Consider the following 22,233-nt stretch of genomic DNA (forward strand, 5'->3'; position numbering starts at 1 on the left):
GCGATTGAAGTAATTCTAATTCGTTTTACTATTATTCAATGACAATTGTGACCAACGATTTCCCGAACGAATTAACCAAGAATACTAAGAGTTAAAAAGAAATCTGAGATTTGAAGTTTTACATTAACGATTGCAAGCCTAGACCAGCTACAAGCCGTCTAAAAATACTTGTACGTTTCACATTCGTAGGCGCATGGATCGCTCCACGTGGCGGGTGATCGAATTTGCCAGGGAACCGTACGTGACCGACCACATCTACTGGAGTTCATCCAATCCTAGGAACCGCAGATTTGATTACTTCCCGCAGTTTCCAGTACGGCGGACGCCCGCTGAGATTATTAAGGCGTATTCGTTATTAATCCGCCGCCGTCGCGAGGGCTCATCGGTGATTTTTCGAAGAGCACTTCTCCCGCATTTCCCACTGGCTTCCCTTCGTCGCGCCTTTCAGCTCGAGATGCTCCCCGCGCTTCTAATTCAATCGCGCGATTTTCTCACGGAAAATCCCTCGAAATGGCTTCGTCGTCGGGCTTCCCCCTCGCTCGGATGCTCACGAGCGTTTTCAATTTCAATTTCACGTTTCCTAGGGGGTCGATAAGATTCGGCTGATAAGAACCGAGTCATTCACTGGCCACGAAACATACGCGTAGCTTGTTTTCCTCCTCCTATATCGTGCTTCTTCCGTAACGCTGTAAGCAGCCGGCGGAATTTATGCACTTATGGCGTATGGTAATACGGAAAGCGTATGCAAAACGCGCGCTGAATATATTTCATAAATTAATATTTCATTTTGCATGTGGATAGACCTCCTCCTCGCGTTTACCGAGCGTGTTTCGAGTTTGTATATTTTGTAAAATCCGTGGTCTCTCGAGCAATGTCGTTAAACCTCCGATAGAGGAGGTGGTTGGAATATGTTATACTAATTTTGTTATCGTACCGGGAGTTACAGAATAGTCGAAGAGAAAAGAAAATAGAATTGAAAATTTTTTAATTTTCTACAACGAAAGTTCGAGAAAGTTAGTGCCTGACGATATCGAGTGACGCGAGGTAGCGCAACGTCACGAAAAAATAACTTCGCAAACTGGATTAAAGCGTTAAAGAAAAAAGTTTCATTGACGTTCCTGTAACACAATCAAAGTTCGCGGAAGCTGAGAAAAGCAAATTTGCGTAGCATAACTTCGTCACGGCGTTACAGGAAAACTGCTTGACAGAGAAATATGAAATACGCGAAGAATTTATCGCGCGACATCTACCGGAATCCGTGCGACAAACAAACTCATCGAGGTGCTATATAATTCTTCGAACGACTCCTTTATACATGTAGGATTCGTGACCGATGGGGATTGAAGAAAGAACGGACGTATTCACGAATTGATGCGATATAACCGTTGGCAGGCGAGTTCTTTACGATGACAGATTGCAAAACGACAACTTCGAAACCTACTCCCGTCTGCTGCGTTCGTTGCGCTCGATCGATTATCGCACGATAATTTGAAATTCAGAGCCCAATTCAGAGCCGAACTCCTACATATATTTAATAATCCCGACGCAATCCACCGCCATAAATTGTACATCCCCGAATGCTCTGAATCGGGAATACAAAGCACGAAGCTCCGACGTCGTGCCCCCTCGAGCATTTAACATCCAGACAGTAAACATTGGGATTAGTCGAGTCGTATCGAGCGGCAGGAACATCTTCTTCGTGATTAGAAAACGTGCGCGGGAATTGAAGCAAAGGTTCAAGTCCTCTCGGCGACATTCCTCTGCGGCTGTCGCCGCGAGCTCCTCGAGGCTTGTCAGACACCGGGATCGATTCGACGAGGAAAGCTTTTGACGCGTACGTCGCCTCGTAATTAAGACTCGCCCGCGCAGCTTATAATTACGGCTTGTTTACCAAAAGCCTGGACGCAACAAGATAGTTGCCAGGGGAACGACGATCCTCCCGCGGAAGATAGCGTGTTTAAGAAACTTGTTCGTTTCCGAGGGATGAACCTCGCGGAGGTAAACGATAACTTCGACGGGAGGAGGGTAAATTAGCGCGAAACACGCGGGAGGGTTGTGTGTAATTTCGACGGCGACGCTCGTTAATTATGTCCTCGTTTCAGCGAAATATGGGCCCCTGCAAACATGGCGAATCAAGACTGCATTCTGGCGCGTCGCGGAATGTAAACACGAAACTGCGAATCAAGCTTGGAAAGGGCGCATTGACGTTTTTCTTTCCACTCCGCCATAATGAATTAATTTGCGTGCGTATGTTGCGAGGAGTACTTGTCTATTCAGATCCGCTTTTTGATTCCTTATAATATATTTTGCTCTTCAATTTCATTCATCATTCAGTGATTTCAAATTATTATATTCTGGTCCAAGAACAGAGTCGAAAATCAATGTCCTTATCTACGTTGCTCCATGTATCATATAATAGCGTAATAATGCTTTCAATGCTTAATTTTCTTTTCCTTTTGCTACGAAAAAATCCACTGATAGAATTCGTCTAATTGCCACCCTCCATGAAGCCCTTTAAGCTCAATAATCCAAAGAATCTACGGTCTCCAATTTCTTTATTTGAATAGTAAAGTGAATTCGTTTTCGCGGATTGCTTCGAGCAGGCGAGAATTTCACCGAGAGTTTTTCCAAGCGGCGGGTGTGCATTTTTCCTCGACTTCCGTCTCGCGTCGTTCCTCTGTCCGTAGTTCCCTCGTCGACGACGAAAATTCTCTCGTGTTTCTGTCGGGTTTAAGGTCAGCCAAAGAACGCCATTTTTCGCCCTTGTTGACCGTGAATCGATCCCGACCAGGTGGCTCGTGGAAACGAAGCGTGATTTATAAAAATAATATAGGGGGACTCCTATCGGTGACACTCGAGCGTTTTTACTTGAATTTGAAATTTAAATTACGCTATGCTAGGCGACGTCGTTTATGCGAGCAGTCCGTTAAGAGAATATCGATTGAGGCGTCTTTGTACATTCGAGAGCGAGCAGGAGCTTAAGTGGCAATGAGTTTAAGGATTTTTAATTATGAATGTAGGACAACATGTGTTCAATTCCAAGTCGAGATTAGGGCTTTGACTCGTCCTAATAAAATCGGTGCCATAAGCTTGCCATCCTAATTTTCTTTAATTTCCATAATATTTTGATCCGCGAACAATTAACTACATATCGTCGAATATACGAACTCTCGCCACCACGGATATTCCACTAAATGTTCCACGGATACCATCTGTCAAAATTCGAAGAAAACCAATTAAAAATTCCCCGGGCGTCCATCGAAGGGTTCTCAGGCAGTTCGCGAGATGATTCCACGCGTTGAAATCACCGAACGAAACGAAGCACGAACTCCTCTTGGAAAAAGCTTCGCCGAAACGAGAATAATCGCGCGAAATATTACAACAGCGCGAGCTGTTCAACTCGCCGTCCAAACTTTCGGCGGAATTAATTTGAAAACTCACCGAGAGCGGTCCCCGGGCATCGAAAATATTTCGCCGTGGAATTAGAACGAAAACGCCGCTCGGAACGTAATTTTCACCTGCGCCCGTTTTTCCAATCCCGTCGCTATCAAAGACCGAGCCCTTTTTGTTCCAAGCCTCGTCGAAAGGGATTAGATTAATACCACGGCGTGGAAGGTCGATACTCGAGACGAGAGCATCCTTTGAGCTCGTTTCCGGATGAAGTAGGATCGAGCGGATGGAGATTAAAAATTACCGAAGGGAGGGTCAGGTTACCGCCAAAGATGAGAACGCTCTGTCGTCATTCTTGGACGGGGCTGTTACGCGTACGCGCGATGGAAGAAGGCGAGTTAATTGAAGGAACGTAATTAAACAGATTACTCACAATGTGGGGTACACGGTGTGGCGTCTTGGCGTGGTAGATCGACCTGCAAAATAAATGGAAGCTTGTTAGGATTGTTGATCGACACTGGATTCTTTTATATAATCATCGGTCTACATCTAACAAGTGGTACTTGACGAATTTAAAAGATTTGATAAGAAATATGAGAGTGTGTTAAATTGGCCATAGAAGCTAGAGAGTTGGAAAATGGTTTCTACGTAAAGAAATCATTAATCTTCTGATAATAATCTTCCCCTTATAACACTAACGAGTATTACAAATTGGGAAATAAAATTCGACTATTTTACCTTTCAACGCGTCTTGATTTTGAAAAGAATAATAAATTGAAGAAAGAAAAACCTTCGTGTAAGTAACACGAAAGGTCGTACAAAGGGAAGGGCTCTGCAAGGGTGTTACTGGTTCAAGTTGCGTATCCCTGTGGACACATTGAACCCCAAAGATCGGCAGACGGAATTTCCATGGAGCGATCGCACGTATCCGATAACCCCTGTCAAAACTCGAAGCCCGCGGAATTTCGTCGGGAAGCGCGTTTCGATTTAAAATGGAAATCGAGTCGAGGGAAACAGAGCACGCTACAATATTCAAACGAACGGGAGTCGGGGAAAAAAAAAATAAAAAAAAAAAAAATAAAAGAAGAGGGCATTTGAACGTAAATTACGGGAGATGGTCGGCGACGATGGCAATTGGTCGAAAATCAACGGATAAAACGTTGTCTCGTTGGTGATCGATCGTTGAATGGTTGTTGAGGGCGGCGAGAGTCTCTGTCGATTGACTCCATACTCCCTCTGTTTTTTTCCTTTGTTTGATTGTGACACGGAACACGTTATTAACCGGTTTAATCGAAAATCCGGGCTCGTTAACCTGTCCTCTTTTATTCGGTGATTATTTCCTCGTACTTGGTAGATATAAAAAGGTTTAAGACCCTTTTGGTTCCTAATTAACTTGCAATATTAGCGTTTTATTTTCAAAGTACAGGCCTACCGATTCCGTCACCATTGCAAAGTGTTCACCGACCACGTTTCGAGTAGTAAAAATCTATAAAAATGAAACTGTATCGATGTGGATTTTATACAATCCGAGGAATGTAGAAAACAGTTATCAATCTAAACCTCACACTATTAAGATAAAACAATTAAAATTCCTCTGAAACTCGCCTATTTCGACCGCACTCGGACCACTCGCAAACCGATAGTTCGAATCGCTACCACGAATTCCCAAATCTTCGTCCCCAAGAATTTTCCAATCTTGTCCCAAATTCTCGTCCGAAATCCATCGAAAGTCCAGCGTGAAACGTCCATCCCGCTCCTCGAAGGAAAAATGGTGATCCCGTCGATGGATCGTTCCATAAATTTCGCGAATTTCGGTGGGTGCCGGAAGTGCGACTGCAACTGTAATTGGAACGAACGCGTTGCACTCTCTCCGCGTCGTGCGCGAGGCAGAAGACGCGCACGGATTGAAATTGAAAACCCCCAGGTTGGCGCGGTGTCGTTTACGGGCGTCCGAAATTAAGCGCATCGACACGTACGGACTAATCCAATGACCGTGCGCCGGCCAGTAAACCGCTGTCGGCTCGAATTTCCTCAGAAACTCCGGTTCCCCACGGCTGCTGGCCGCAGAAACGGACCCGGACGTCGGGACGCACGTAGCCGACCCCGACCCTCGAAATTGCATCGTCGCGTGCGTGCACGGAAGCTCGTTAGACCCGTCGAAATTTATTTTCCATCCACACCGGCGCGAATTACCTTTGAATCCGTCCCAGGACCCCTCGCGACTGAAATTTGAATCTGTTCGGGTTTGCGCGCGAAATAGCTTTGGGAACCGGGCACCGCTATATTTTTACTCGAGTAACGATTATAAAAAGCGAACTGTGCTTTGGATCTGATTATAGTGTAGCTTTTTCGCGAGAGAAAGGGTGGAAATTATAAGGGACGCGACGGTAGCGCCACCCTTGTACCGATGTGCAGTGATCACTGCTGAAGTGGTCGTGGCATAGCCCGTGAATAGCGTTGAGTAGCAATGTGGGAATAGTGGACAGTTTCTGTCCTGACCACTAGAGACTTGTACCTTCGCGTTACCTACACTTTTCAAGTTCCAATAGTTCACCATCCTCGTCGTTTTAAATTGCTCAGACGTAACGTAGCAGCGATAGGAAAAGTTTTTCCGCAACGAAACGTCTCCTATCGAGCTGTTGTCTACGACCGAGGAAAAAGGCACCGAAAACCTGATTGCGAGGGTGTTTCGTAGTTGACTTAATTTCCAAGCGAAGTCGAATGCCGGGGGAGTGGTGCGTGCTTTTCATTTTCCTTGCACATTCCCGGTCGTCCTCGTCGACGTAATGGACGACCGCAGGACAATACGAGGATTTCATTTCCCGGCGCGGCTAGGGAGGCCCCGCAAACTTTTGAATTAAATTTCTAAATGACAGTTGATCCAACGGGCCACTCGTTCTCGTTTAACTTCCTCTATTTTTCAGCGAGTCGAGAAAGTAGTCGGAGTTCGTTCGCGGAGTTTCGCCGGCGAGCGAATGTAATAAATTCCTTTTCATCGCGACCGCTGGGGCTTGTTTTATCGTTAGGTTTTCATAGCACGGAGGGACAAGTTTCAGCCGTGGAGATGGTTTCGCCCGCGAAATTATTTGATAATATTTGCAGGAGAGCTACGGATTCGCGTACATAAAATTATCGTACGTTCCGACGCGGGTGCGGAAGGAATCGTCGAGTTTTCTTTGAGTTCGTGAAACTCTGATTTTCAATTTACGAAGAGAAAATTTTATTGTTCGATACCAATCTAGAAGTAACCGAGAAAATATTTCCCTCTAATTGGGTAATAGCATTTCGTGCTACTTTAACTGAATAAAGAATTACACAAAGTGGTAATAAATTAACGAAGATTTTTATGATCGCTATTGTAATTACTCGAGTAAGGAGATTAGTTTTCTTCTTTCTCTTGATTTATTTGATCTACTTTAAAAGAAGATGCTTGTACAATATTCTTGATCAACGCGAAGCAATTTACCGATCGAACGCATCCCCCTTAACAAATTGCCCTCCATTTCATTGCAGACTCCGCTGCGATCAACGGATGGGCCAATCGATTCTGTGACGAGGAAAAGGAAAAAGTAGCTCTTAAAAAAACAGAAGCAGAAACGGTGGCCGCGAGTCCAGGAAAGGAAGATAATAAAGAAAAAAATGTCGAAAAGTGCCGTTCGAATCGAGGTCGAGTAAGAATAATAAATCGCTCTCCGAGAAGTCCTTTTCGAGCTGGAACGTCGACGTTGTATCCTTTTCAGGGAGACGTTTCTTACGTACGCGGACACGAATTACTCGCGGCGAGTCGATTGAATTCGATTCTCCGCGAAACGGGCATCGTCGATCGACTCGGACATGTCGATCCGCCGTTTCTTGTTTCGCCGCCCGACTCTTTTAGCTCGGCTCGATGCAAGTTAATTCCGTTCTTCGATGTAATGGTCTCTGAGAGGCTATTTTTCTCCTTCGGGGAAATGAAACGCTAACGGAACGGTCCCGAGCCAAAGCGTCGATTAAATGGCGGAGTGAAGGAGGAATTAACGAGACGAGATGTCCGACAGAGGTGGCTACTGTGATGTCCTTCTCCATTATTCCTCGTAACTCGTAAGAATTATTACCGAAACAAGGAATGCGCTACAAAAAGTAGCTCAACTTTAAAGATTAATTAATAACATCTCTCGATGGTAGTTCAAGTGTGTTAGTAAAAATAATAATGAAACGCTGAGAAGCCGATTGGTCCTAAAATTGGATACGCCATCCTCTGCCACATATTGAACCCACTGGATGAGAGATTCGAAACAATCTTGGAGATGCTACCCGAGAAAAAATTGAATTGGAGTGGCGCGAGGCCAAAGAACAGGAAATGACTTCATCCCTCGAATATAAATCGGGCACAAGAGGTCCTGTGCTCGGGACGATTCCACCAGGAGTAGAAACACGGGAGAGGAACGACCGACCATTGGTAACCACGGTTCGAGAACTATAAAGCAATTACTTTTATTCCCGCTAGTAATCGATTGCTTGCCTACCGACTTGCTACGTGACCTGTGTCGTTCCTGGAACATTCCTGCGCCCGGAGAACGTCGTCTCACGTTCCCATCGTATTTCTGTATCGCTTACGAGCCCGCCTTTCGTCTTATCGAATTCCCAAGGCGCGAGGAGTCGACCATTTGCGGCGATAATAACAGCCACAACTTAATATCTGCGCGGAGACATCGCTGAGCCTGGGTTCGTGGCAAGGATTACCGAAGGACACCATTTTTCGGAGCCCATGATTTAACGAGGGAGTCTGGTCCAGCCGAGGTTCTTTTTCCCATGCATATCACTTCAAGAGATAATTTATTTTTCTTCTTGAACCTTTATTTGTCTCTCGCAAATTTGGAAAATGTGCTTTAGAGAGAAACGCGCTTAAAGTTTTCTTAAAGGCTGCGTAAAGCTAAACTGCGATCCCGGGAGCATACAGTGGACCTTTGCGAAACCATTCTTTACGCGGTCAGGAAGATTTTAAAGCAATAGAAAAGAAGTCGATTTTTTAGATTTGGTAGATCAGACTCGTCCTTCAAAGTGGAAGCTCGCGAGCGTGCCCCGGAAATTGTTGAATTTATTTTCGCCGAGGACGCGCATGACGCAGTCGGAGAAACGAGCACGAGGATCACGCGATTGTTCGGGTGTAATTGGACCCGGGGATGAGTCGAAAACGCTCGCTGTTTGGTGATAGCTTTAGGCGAACGGAGAGGGGAACGTATTGATTTACTTTCTTGGTGAAAATCGCTCTGGAAGATTGATGGTGCTTTTTTAATAGGGTGTTTTCATTCCGGGCTCGGTGCTTCGGCTTATCGTTAACAGTAGTTTGGCTTTTTTTGCCGGAGGAACGAATACAGTCGAGTAATTTCCTTTAAGACGGGATCTCTTAGGGAATCTTATCGACGAGCGAGTCGACGCCAAATGTTTTGGCTGCTCTTATCTTGATCCATCATTTTCCGGAGCACGTTCACCTGTTTTATAGAAAATTACCTATCGAACAGACGCTTCGTCTCCGTTACATTTGCACCGTTACCATCCCTCTTACACAGTTCCACGAGTTACGACGTCGAGTTCATTGATATCGAGTCTTTTTCACGCGCCATCGATTAATGCCCTTTCGCTCGTTTAAAGGATATCCCAGGGCGCATAAATTGCACTCCCACGCGATACGTTCCGAAGCTCAAAGGCTGGTTTTCCCTGCAATTAGCCGCGTTCACAATTAGCGGATAAGTCGCGATGGGAGATGGGAGAAACGATAACGGCGTGTCGCAACGCTCACTAGTCGGCAATTAGTCCACTCGAGAATTCAACCCGTAATCATCTGTTTATCATTAAATCGCGCGTTCGAGCAACGAATGCCGGGACCTGACTGGTTTTTCAATGGTGGAAACCGGGCCACGGTGTCCCGTACGTGTTATTAGCCGCACGTGTAATTCGAAGTAATTAACGGGGGCAAGATTGATGCTGTTTCCTGGAGATACGCGACGCAATCTCGTACGTGGTAATGGATCCGTGTGGTGCGCGCTTGTTGGGTAACGTCGACCTATCCAAAACTTTCCGGAACGATACGCGTGCAAACAACTTCATGACGTTCCCGCACTTGTAGTTTTCAGACACTCTACAGTTCCCGATTCCGGGTGAAAATGTGCAGGGGAATATTTTTATCGAGATACTGTAGACTACGAATAAATGAAGTAAACAGTGAGCACCACAAAGGCATCTACAGGGTGTCCCGGTATTAGTAAGAATATGTAAGAACTGGAAATGAGAGGTTTCCTTTTTGCAAAGGAAATTGGGATTCAGAATTGTCTCGGCTACCCCCCATTTTCGGTTTTTACACTAATTCTGGAACACCCTGAATAATCAATATTAACCCTTTGGACTTGAAGCACTCAGAAATACTCGGACCAAATTAAACAGGGAGGTACGAAGTCTAAACGAGATACCACGAGTCAAACTCGTGTTTATTGTTTATGGTCCAGATTTCTTACCACGAGTTTCACTCGTCGTTGTAAGCCAAAAGGTTGACAAATACCAACATCTGCACCTGTTAAGTATCTCCAAAAACGAAGGTCGCCCACGTTTAGAATTTGAAAAATCGCATCGAACAAACATCGAGGTTCTGATAAGGCCTCGGGCTTAAGATCTAAGATTCGGCGCGCGGAAACATCGCAACACGGTTGTACAGGTGGCATAAGCGTACGAATTCCATTATAAATGGAGCAGCGTGCCAGGAAAGTCAGAAGCATCGTCTAGGGTTAGATGGAAATGTTCTTCTTCCGGGCATGTGCACGAGGGCACGATGCAACCTGCTGCGTCTGTAATTACATCCCTGAACTCCGCGAATGGTCGTGTACGCGGTAATGGATACACGAGCTACAGTTGTCCCGAATAATGGCGTCGCGTGTAAGCTTGGCAAAACGGCGATACGTCATGCTCGAACGTGGCAAAGTTTAATAATTTCGTTGTAATTTTTATACCAATTATCCGTGCCCTCGAACCGAATAGATCGACTCCATTTCTCGGTAAATACTTTAACGATTCAGGAAAATTTTCAAAATAAACGCCGAACCATTATTTCCGACGTTCACGCGCGTGCATCGCGTAAGAGAGCAGGAAACGCATTCTACAAATCGAAACAGGAAGACAGGGGACAAAGGGAGCCGGGGATCGATGTTACAAACAACGACCGACTCGTACCGTCTATTTGCGCAAATATTGCGAGAATCTTTTTTTGTCGAACGTGCCGCGAGCTCTGTATGATATCTCCGTTGCGCGCAAAATCAACAAAACTGTTTCGGTGTTCGTGAACACCCCCGATTCGTATCGCCTTCATCTCAAATATTTGCCCGCGGGCCAAATATTGAAAATTCGATTCTGCGGTAAAAAAAAAAAAAAAAAGGAGAAAATTCGAAATCGACCAACCGGTGGCCATTTGAACAATCGTGTTTATCTACGTGCTCGCGGTGTTCATTGTTACGTTCGGCAAGGATTGTTACGTACTCGGTAATGGACACGCGTGCCGAGGATGCCACAGTTAATGGAACCGCGAACCGTCCTCGTTGGACCGATCCGACTATGGTTGCGGGAAGAGCAATGAGGAGGAAATAGAATTTTATCGGTTGAAATTACCTGCCGAAATTATTTTGAGGTAAATGTAAGCGATTTGGAGGGATGTCATTTTCTGTTCACTGTACTTTTCTAGATTATGTAATATTTTCAACGTACAATTTCAATCTACGTGAATTTCAAATCTGCATGAATTTTTCATTCATATTCCGATGGAATTATTAATATTACAATGATGTACGATAATTCTTCTCCTATCGACCAATAAGTGGCAATAATCAATTCGATCCAAATCCGATACCTTCGAATTTTCGAATCTGTCTTCTAATACTTGTGAGAATGTCTACCTTCCAATGATAGTCACGCACAGAAACGAATATTATCTTTTTGACACCTGACAAGGGAGGCTGAAATAAGAGAAAGAAATGAAGACCACCTGACCCAGATCGGAGGATAATTTTTAAAAACTCCCCGGCCATTCGGATCACTCTGTTCGTCGGGGATTTGCGTCACCCTCCCCTGGGGTCGTTTAATCGGCATAATCGACAGCCACGCGACGACAGACGCTGGCACAAAGATCTCGCCCCTATCCGCGACGCTTCCACTTTATTTCAGGCTCGATCAGCGATCGTGGTATGCCGATAGCGCGCCCGATCGGCCGGAAGTGATAACAGAATGCACCCCCTCGTAATCGTTCGAGGGGCTTCATTGTTATTGCCTCTCCCCTCCTCGAGGGCGGTTCTACAGCGGGAAGATATCAAGATTAGTCTCTGGCGACCTAGAAAAAAATCGACACCCAATACATCACCATTCAATCCATTCGACTCTGTACGTGTTTCTGAGATCATTTTCATCGAAAATGAAAAGATGGGTCAGAGGAAGTGTGTCGTTATCTGTTGTTACCTAACCTTCTACAATTTAGTATTTATGGCGAATCTATTGGATTAGAAGGGCGATGAATTTTCAAGCTTTTCTTGCTCAACTAGGGTCAGAATAGAAATCGAGAGGGAGCTGCTGAAAAATACTCGATCACAGTTCATTGCACAAACTGGTACCTGACTTTTTTCAGATTAAAAAATAAAATTTGTTATTAGAACAGTGTTATCTTCTAATTGTCTACTGCAAATGTAATCTTGCTTAAAATTGAAGTTCAAGGGGTGTGATGATTCTCGAATGACTCCCACGAGTCTGCAAAAGTTATCCAATTAAAGCGAAATCGCCGGATCGCGAAGCTTCCGTGTTCCGCGATCATCGGAGCCTTAGCCGTGACGTTCGGTTTCCGTTTTCCGTGTTTCTACGTCATTGGCCGCCGATTGCCTTCCACGCCACGGTTAGGAATCATTATCGCAGTTCGCAGTCGGCTCGGAGCGCGAGCATCGGTCGATTGATCTCAAACGGCCTCGAAACACATCGAGCACCATCGATTGGCGCTGAATGATTATTCGACGGTAAAGGATTCATGCTATTCGTCTGCTGGAGGCACCTTTGGAGGCAAGTAGCTCTTGTGCGTGGCACGTTGGAAAATGATCCGACCGAGGGACTGCGGGAGTCGAGCTCGAGGAAATACTGGGGGTTGAAATGAAATTTTGAAAAACTTTTGCGAGAAAAGAAATATGAAGGTTTGCAAGTACGTTTATTAAGCGGTCGTCAGAGAAAAATTGCGTATCAACTTTTGTAGAGAAATTAATTAATATTTCTATATTCGTGACAGAATTCATTTTGTATGACAGATGACCAGAGGTGATCACTATTGATCCACACTGACCGCCGTCGACCATCGCTCGTAACCACTACCAGAAACGGACTATTCGTTTATTTAATCTTCAATTGTTTGGACGATTCGATCGAGTCGATACACAATTTCTGTCTGAACGAACACACAGATCAGCAAGTTGCAAAAAGTCTCTCCGACGGCAGAATAACCTATTTACGGGAGGAATCTCGAGAGGAGCGAAAGGATTCTTTGACGGCAAAGTTAAAGTAAATCCTTCTCTGGAACCACGGCCCTTATTCTCTTAGCAAAATACGAGAGGATCGCGTGCTCTCCATCCCGACCCTGTTCACGTCTCGCTTTTCAAGCAAGCAGCGGAAAGATCTTTGCGAAGGATCGGGCTGAAATCCTCGCCCCTCCGATAAAGGATTACTCGTCCTTTCTTCCAAGGCACTTGGAGACTCGCGTAGGAAACAAGCGACCGTAAAGCATCCTCCTCCGGAGATCGTTTGCATAAAACGAGCCGAGTCTGTTATCGCGTCGTTATCGTCGCTTTAATTGCCGAATCGAGCGCGGTGTTTCGTCGAAAGTTTCCTTTTCCTGTCCGAGGAGGCGTGAAACTCGCTCCGGGAAATTGCTCGTAATTATCTCGTATCAACAGACGGCTCTGTTTTCCACGAACTTTTAGTTTTTAATCAGAGAAGCCTGATTAATAACGACGGGGAGCGTAAGGACCAGTTAAGAGAAGAGGAGTTGTCAAGGATGGGAACTTGCGCCTAAACTACATAGCTCCCCAAGAATAATATGTAGCTGGGGAAATGGGTACACGATTATGAGAGAATTCTTGTCTACAACTTAATTTCAATTTGTTGTGACCCTAGCTGACCAACAAAAGCTTTGAAACTCACCTAGAAAGTTTCTACACCCCCATATGAATTCTCAAAGAATTTCCACGTGACTGACTAGGTTCAAATAAAATTATATCTCAGTTCCTAAGATGCAAACAAACGCTACACAAAGGAAAAAGTCGAGACTTGCTCGAATTCTTAAGCGAGTTTCTACTTGGAATCGATTTCCCCTTGAACAGAAAAAAAAAAAACAACAGGAGCATCCTCTTCAACTACCCCTACAAAAAAGTTAGTCAGTTTCGCTCATTTGTCATCGGTCCGCAAGCATCGAGCCACCTTTCTTTCGCATTCCTGCCCAAACAGAATTTTTCTACGTTCGTCGAGTTAGCCGGATAATTGAATTCGGAGCGTATCCGCGACCCCACGGTTCAGTTATGCACAGAGGGAGCCATCTATCCACCCTCGGCGGCGAGATTTCCAGATGGAATTCCAGTCGCGCGAAATTTCGCACTGATTGGCGCGCGCCAAAGGGAATAATAAACGACGACGCATCCGATTTCGCTTTGCCAAGACGCGGTGGTAAATAATGCAGCGGGGGCGCGAGCAAGGTAACAGGGAACGTTACGACGTTGGCCACGAGGGTTAATTTCAGATTCGCTCGAATTGCGACCGAATTTATTCCGCCGGGTTAACCGCTGTCATTTCTAATCGAAGGATGGGTCTGATAGCGATCTTCGAATGAAGCAGTAATCGACTCTGTGTAAGTACAACGTTTAGTAGTAGCTTCAACCTAATTAAGTAACCACAGCGAAGGGTAAGCAATGTCTCGTAAACATTAATCTACTAGACGAGCTCCAGCTGAGCTTCGGATAAGCTTCAGAGATCAATTCCCAATAATTCCAACTAGTTTCTATACAGCAGACTAAATCAATTTACCCTGTACCTAACCTACCCAAGTAGCAAGAAATAACATTCCTCGGGCAGAATTTCTACGATTTATTTTATTCCACCAAACAACGTTCCCCGCAGCTTCGCAGAGCGACAAAGGCTCGGTCGAAAAAAGAGAAAAGAAAAAATCGTCCGAGCTTTCGCATCGCGTTTACAGCATACGTTCGAAGCAACGTCGCTCAACGAACTCCGAGGGAGACTGCGCTCGCTGACCCACATTTTGTTCCCGCAGCGTGCCGAATAAGATCGTGATACGAAAACAGTGGCGGTACATCGTCACGGGCGATCAGATTTGCCACTTTTCTCGAGGGGTTGGAACGGGCCGAGGTGGCAGGTGGGCGACGTAAATTCACGTTCATCGTGGAAGACTTTCCATCGTGATTTCGCTTCGTACTCATATCAGCCGCCTTCCAATTTCCTCCCAGCTTGCGTGCGGAACGCTCGCGTGCCTTTTATTCGTATCGCATCTGCCGTTTGGATCTCCGACGAGGTTGTCCCTCGTTAGGGGTGCCTCGTTCGACCTTGCATCGCCGAAGACCGACAGCTTCGATGCTCCGTCGAGTTAAGAAAAGGAACGCGGGAAAAAGACGATTTCTGGGTGAAGCTTTGTGAATTGTGAAGAATTGTGAAGAATTGTGAAGCTTTTCTTGGTCAACTAGGGTCAGTATAGGAGAAAAGGAGAAATTAAAAGGAGAAAATCTACGAGGACATTAGTGAGATAGCGTCCACTTATTATTGTAGAATACTTGAACAAGCTGGTGTAAGGTCTCTAGCATGAAACGTAAAATATTTTGGAATGTAGGTTTTTTAAATGAAACTTAACTTTCCTTTTAGAATCGATTCACATAGAGCAAAGTGCAGCAATTTTTACACGAACTCTTTCTAACTGAAAGCCCAACGAAGAAACTCCCAAGGTAGAATCTTACGTGAAAACTCCACGTAATATTCTGGATCCTAATACAGCATCTTAACCGAATTATCCCGATATAACATCCTGTTCGGAGTTGTTCGTTAGAGCAACGAGCCAACCCAGTTCCCCCAGCTGCGATTCGGTATGGCGCTGCTGGCTAATAAGTTTGCGCCACGCGACAACTCGAATTATTATTCTTAATCAGCGTTTGCGAGGACTGTTTCTCTTTGCCGTGCATAGGGGGCCGGGTGGGTTCGTTAACAGCAATCACAATGGCGGCTGAAAATTGGTCGCGATAGGAAAGACACCGAACCCGCGCGGAATTCCCTCGGATAACTGGGTTATCCTGTCGCGTTGCGCCGAATCTAGGTCGCTCGTTGAAATTTACGAGAGGACACGCGCATCCTGCGGCGGATCCACCGTTATCTAACACTCGCAACCGAATCGTATTGTCTCTTGAATTCATTTGCGCGCCTCGTCTCGAATTAACCCCTACCCGACAGTTTCGCCAGAGCTGGCAACATCACTCCGGGAATATTCAACAAAGTTGATCTAAATTATGTAAACGCGATTGTATAGTGTACGTTATTATGCTTCAATGTTTCGTGCAGCTTATCATTTCGGTAATAAGAAGGTATCGACTGTTGTATTTCTGTAACTGTTGGATACTTCGGGCCCTTGGCGATTCGAAGTCTAAGACCCCGATGGGCAAAACTAAACCAACGCCGGAAAAGGTCTCTTGGAGTTAGCTTATGACAAGACGGCACCGATAGTTTTCGTTGCATTTTTCCACTGACGTCGAAATACTCAGTTCGATCGTAGTCTTCTTGAGAGCAACATCGCAGCTCTCTGGTCGAAATAAAGAATGTCTTATAAAAGGGAATAACCGTGTGATAATTATTTTCTAACCCCAATAACCAATAGTGACAGTATAAAATGAAAGTTATCTTGACTTCTAAGGGCTTCGAAACAATGTTACAAAAGAATTATCCGGCACGATTGTCACGTTTGAACTAGAAGACGTTGTCAGAACCAGTTTTAATCCTGTTTTAATATCTTGTTGGAATGGTCATCTGCTGTAGACTAATCGAATTAAAATCAGAACATCCTCAAAAGGAAAAGCAACCGAGGAACCCAGCCCCTGTCGTTGCAGCGAAGTTAGGTGATATTTCGACGGGTGCCGGGTAATTATTTTAAACGAGCCATCGAACTTTCGTCCCTTCCCCCCCGACGGAAGCTTATTCCAGCCCGTTTAATGACTTAATAAGAATCAACCCCAGCGGACAATGGCTGAGCAGAATTCATTTCATTCGCAATCAGCGATATTTCAGCCGCAAGTTTTCGCATTAGGAAGTTTCTTTTGTGGCGGGCACCGTTCGAATAGGGTAATCCCTCCAGCCCGCGGGAAACTCGTTCGACAGCCGCGAACAAACGAATCGAATTTCCCTCTCCCCCCTCGATTGGCCGCCCTTTCGTTAATTACGACGGCAGAGAAGTTTCCACGATATCCGGATTACTCTTCGGGAATCCTCGACGTTGCGCGCCTCCTCGAGCATCGGCGATTTTCAAATTTCCCTCGAATCACAAGAAAAAAAATTCATCGAAGCGCGTCGAATGCTCCGAAGGCGAACAAATTCGAAATATAAATCGCGGACTCGTTCCGTCGACGAATGGAAAACTCTCCCAAGATCGAAAACTTTTCTGGGAACGCAGTTAAGTAGAATGGCCGCGCTTGCGTCGACACAGGGCCGCCAACGCCGGAACGAAAGAAAATCGTTGGAATTATTAAAGAAACTTTTTCGCGATCTCCGCGGTGCCATTAATCTCCAAGTTAAGTGGCACAACTATCTTTATGAACGGTGTAATAAATTCTCTCACCGGTAGTAACGTAACCGCGATAACGAAAGAAACTCGCCCTGGTTCGGATGATTACTCAACGCTGCATTATATAAAATCATAATTCGACTCGAAGGAAACGTTTGCGCTCGTTTATCTCGCTCCAATAGAGATTTAACGAACCTCCCGGCAACGTCGTTATGTTATCCTTTATTTATACAGCAGTGGAGCATCTGTCCCGGTCGCAGAGTAAACTCAGCGCATTAAATTATAATTCCGCGAGAGTAACTTCTCAGAAGAACGCCCCTAGTTTCTCTTTTTAACGTGCGGGAAGAAAGCCGGACGTAAATTAACCTCGACGAATTAGGCACGTGCTCGTTGTTTGGAGAAGAAAACTGTTTAAAAGAGAGAAGATGGTGGATGGAAGATTCATGGATAGACGTTGACGAAGTAACGAAATTACCGCTACCACTACTTGCTTTCATAAATCAAGATGCTTCCTCGTCCCTATACGATTTTTAAGTGAATGTTAATGATTCTTTTGGTCAACTAGGGTCAGTATAAATCAAAATTGAGTTGTGGTTCCTGAAAGCTGTTGGGAAGGGGAAACAAAAAGGGGAGGAAAATATGAGGAAATTAACCCTCGGAAGTCACATGTTCTGGAATTAACGAGCCGGTCACAGGGAGTCCCAATGACCCCAGCCATGTTTAAACGATTGCCGCGTGGGCAGTATCGTTCCGAACGACTCATAAAAATTCCGGATATTAGTTTGAACCTTTCAAAATAACAACATCATGGCAAAGAATTTTTATCAAATTTTCAAGATGGCGAAAAAAAATCAACATGGAGGCAATGCGTAAAAAGAAATATTTTTTACATTAAAATCATAACTCTGGCAATTTTTATATATCTTAACATATTTTCATAAAATTAATAACTTATAGTAATTCTAGCTTAAAGTTGCGCTTGGGGTCATTTTGACCCCGAGTGACCGCGAAGGGTTAATAGCGGAGAACGTTTGAACGAGCTGAAGAAAGCTCGGTTAGATTACCGTCGCTGCCAAGTAAGATAAAAGCGGATTTCCAACGCGTTCTCGAATTCGCGAGTCCTGCGAACGGTTACGGACTCTCTTTTCGCGATGAAGAGTTTCTGATCGGTCGTCGCGCCATAGCTAAGCTGAATAAATGCATGAGGCCAGGACGATGAAAGTTCACGACGTTTCCAGCCAGAAGACGGCGGGAACGGAAGTCAGGGAAACGACGGAAAGAAGTCAGGGGCTGCCATCCCCCCGACGTTTCTGGGTCAGTCGTCTAGCTCGAGCGCTGGGATTTGCATCTAAATTTCAAAGCCGCTTCGCGGGACGAATCTATCTGTCTGAAATTCCCTTTAATTAAATATGCGTCACCGCGCTGCGAGCTGTCGTTTAACGTCCCGTTTCGGCTATCCCGCTCAAGCGTCGGGAATAATTGAACCGGTTCTAGAAAATCAATGGTCCAGGAATTCGAAACGCCGCGAAAAAGATTCGATCGCGAAATGCATTTTCTGCGGATTCGTAGATTCACGTTAATATTACCTATTCTCAGTGTCAATTATTCTCTTGGATCTATCGAGGGCGAGTCGAGAATTAGAAAACTAAAAATAGTTCTCTCTTAAAGGTGGAAGAACGATACAGGTTCTTTTCCAAGCGATCCAGAGACAGTAACGACGCCATCGAACTACAATCGCATTCCTCTTCGACAATTTAACGGATCCTGAACGCGACGATGAAGCAGTTTTCGTTAGACATCGTCGAGTATAAGAATCCGAGTAAAGGGATCCCCGATCTTTTTGAGAAGCGTCTGGAATCCGGTTTCGATTCCACGACGATTTCCGGGGACACGTTCTGGCCAGCTTCGAGCCGTGTTACGAGAGGACAAAGGGAAACAGCAGTGGAAACACATTTATCGGAGGCAATAAAGGCGAACGCCGACGGAAAACGACGCTACGGGCCGCAATTGCTCTCGCCACCTTTTTCCACCCTTCTCGTTGGATACTTTATCCGGCTGCGCGGGTCCCTTTCATCCGGCGCTGGACAATAATGAGAGAAACGGCCAAAAGGCGATCTCGTCCGCGCAAACACCATCCCCCCCCCCCCCGTTCATCTCCGAAACGGATCGAGCGTCATCCCTCGAGACGAGCGATTCCTTGGAAGCCCATTTCGATCCGCGTATTAACTTTCCCCTTTAACTCTCGCGGAGACTCGCAATATGGCTTAACGGGAATGGTGCAACCTACTAAATGGAACTACAAAAAGACCTCTAAAAGAAATGCTCGTGGTACACTTTCCGAGGAACTAATTGTAGTACGAATAATTAATAACTGGTGGAAGAAGATGACACACCGTACGAAGTATTATTCCAATTTCATATAATATGTAATATTATTTTTCAAAGATATTTTCAGAAGTAATGACGTACAGTCCCCTGAGTATTCGTACTCTATATTTATTCAAGAAAGTCTAAATTGAATGTCAAGATTGATGTTACCAAATAAAATTTTATTTGAAATATATACACGCGTAAAGTCTGTTCGTGTACGTATTCATAAGGGAACATTCATTTGACAATATCAAATCTATCATTTAATTTAGGCAAACTACTTGAGTAGACATAGGAAGTACGAATCCTTATGGGGTTGACTGTACATACAAGACTATACCAGAATGTGTATAAAATATAAAAATTAAAATACACGTTACGACACTGATAAGATAGAACATAATTTAATTTACACGTTTCTGTTCTTTAGCTTTCTGTACAAACATAACACGAACTTGCAGAAATGATCTGAAGTTTAGCGACGTGAGTATGTCTCAGGGGAATGGAATTCAATTTCGGCAAATTTTTGTCGATAGACGTAGAGGAGATTAGTACACGCAAATCTGTGAAAACGGAAAACCCCATTTTGAAAAATCCTTCGTAGCTCGAGTGTTCGAACCTAGAAGAGTTCGACCGGAAGATTACCTCTCTACTGGAGGCGCAAGTATTCAGGGAGCGTGCGCGATAATTAAATTCACCGAGGCACTCTGAGAGCGAATGGGAGCGAAAAGTGCACGGGGCTGCAATTTCATCGCGCTGCAGTCGTCGGTGTTTTACGCGTTTCGTAGAAGAAGACTGTTTGGCGGGTGCTATCGATCACTCTTCGTTCTGTAACGAACACACTCGTTTTGTAGTTCGTATGCGGATCAGATAGCGCCTCGAAATGTCTACCCCGGAAACCAGCCGGATAGCTGCAACATGCGCGGCAATTAACGCAGGCAATTTCAGGCGGTCTCGATTACGGGGCTCCTGGTTAATTAAATGTAATCAAGGGGAGTTCGAATTGTTAAAATTCGATCCGAGACAACTTTCCATATTTAAACGCAGCGCGCTTATCCGCGAAAGCGAACCGAGCTTTTTCTTCGCGACGAGAGTTTATCTTGCTGGTTCTGTTCTGTATTGAATTTTAGCTAACGCGGGCCAAGTGGTAATAAATATCTCTTGGGACATGTAAATGAATAGTTAGAATAACGATACATCTTGATTGGATGGAGAATGTATACAGAGTGTAATTTTTTCTGAGAAGAAAATATTCGTTTAACTGTATAAACACATTGAAATAGAATACCTTTTAACTCGACCAACCCTAAAAATTAGAATTTTTATATTCACAGGGAAAATGAAAGCGTCCACCTTCCTTCTAATTTTCAAGCGTGAATACCCGCGGTACTTGAAGAATTCCCTGACATAATAAATCGAGAGGTCTCACGGCTCTTATTGGCGCGTATCAAGCGAGATCCATCTATGGGGCTCGTGATACCGCATCTAATGTCTCTCCATCGCGGTCAAACAACCCCCTCCCTCTTTTCTTATCAGACTTAAATGACCAAGAACGAATTCGTCGAATTCTTGCCGATTTGAACGGATCGTTGCTGGATCCAGATTTCCAGGAAAATTCATCTCCACGAAGACAGAAATTTGTACAACGATAAGAGTCGATATTCTAGAAATTTCGAGCGCGACTAACAATTTTTTGACACTCGAGCTCTTTCCAATACCTTTTCAGGACTCCCTTACGAGCAACGAGCTCCGAGTTCTCGGTAAAAAGCTCGCTTAATTAAGGAATACCTGCCCAGCAAAAGTCCACGGGTTGCCTCGGTATAAAGACCTCGCAAAAATTCGCAAGGCAACAAAGCAGATGAAAAAGTTTCATTTTCACTCCGACCGAGCAACGCGCTCGCCTTAAGAAAGAAGCGAAAGCACGATTTACTTCTGGGACCGAATTAGGAGCCTGGATTAAACGAAACAAAAATGAGAAAGACAAATTGCGTCGCCTTAATCAAGTGTCCACTTCACGTTTGGATACTTTGCAGATTGAGAGTAAATATGAGAGATGCATTGCAGATACAGAGCAAATATATGACGGATGTTTACTAAGAAATCAAAATTCGAAGCAAGAATAATTTATTTAGATTTTATGAACCCTTTCGCTAAAGTCACCCACTCTTTCGCTAATAAAATCGTTAAATAAATGCAGAATATTTTTCCTAATAATATTTTGCATCAAATGGATCAACAGGGAATTAGGAACATTAAGAACTCGATTTAGAAGGCCCAGTAAATAAACGAGGTTCCTGGAAGCTCCAAAAGTGAACTCCGTTCGGACTTTACACGTTTGATGACCCGCCAGGACGAAAAAGGAAAATTGAAAGTCCCTTTTTAGAGGCGGAGAGTTACGTGCCCGGAGCTCCCCTATCGAGCCTGGTAGCTGTTTGATGGTCGCTGAAGAATACTTTACTGCGAGACGTAAGGAGCACGATTCTTTCGAGGATCTAACGATCCATGGAGGAAGCGAGCGCTGAATGGAGATCCTGAGGTGCGCGTCGCGGCTTAACGACTCCTATCGCGGGAACCCGCGGCGTTAAAACCCGTGGAAAGCGTGAAAACGATCTTCGAATGCGCCTCGGAACTCTCAACGCTTGGAAAACTGCGGCCGTGATAAG

The 22,233-nt window shown here is 44.8% G+C and overlaps 1 protein-coding gene across 2 annotated transcripts in view; it reads right to left on the minus strand.

Moving 5' to 3' along the window:
* LOC128892260 (uncharacterized) overlaps positions 1 to 22,233 on the minus strand; it is a 215,460-nt gene that overhangs the window by 85,827 nt on the left and 107,400 nt on the right. For both annotated transcript variants that reach the window (XM_054152549.1, XM_054152550.1), the window contains exon 15: positions 3,824 to 3,866. The gene's annotated coding sequence lies outside the window, so the exon portion shown is untranslated. The remainder of the gene's footprint in view (positions 1 to 3,823; positions 3,867 to 22,233) is intronic.

This window comes from Hylaeus anthracinus, unplaced genomic scaffold, assembly GCF_026225885.1.
Source record: "Hylaeus anthracinus isolate JK02 unplaced genomic scaffold, UHH_iyHylAnth1.0_haploid 12002, whole genome shotgun sequence".
Taxonomy (NCBI): domain Eukaryota; kingdom Metazoa; phylum Arthropoda; class Insecta; order Hymenoptera; family Colletidae; genus Hylaeus; species Hylaeus anthracinus.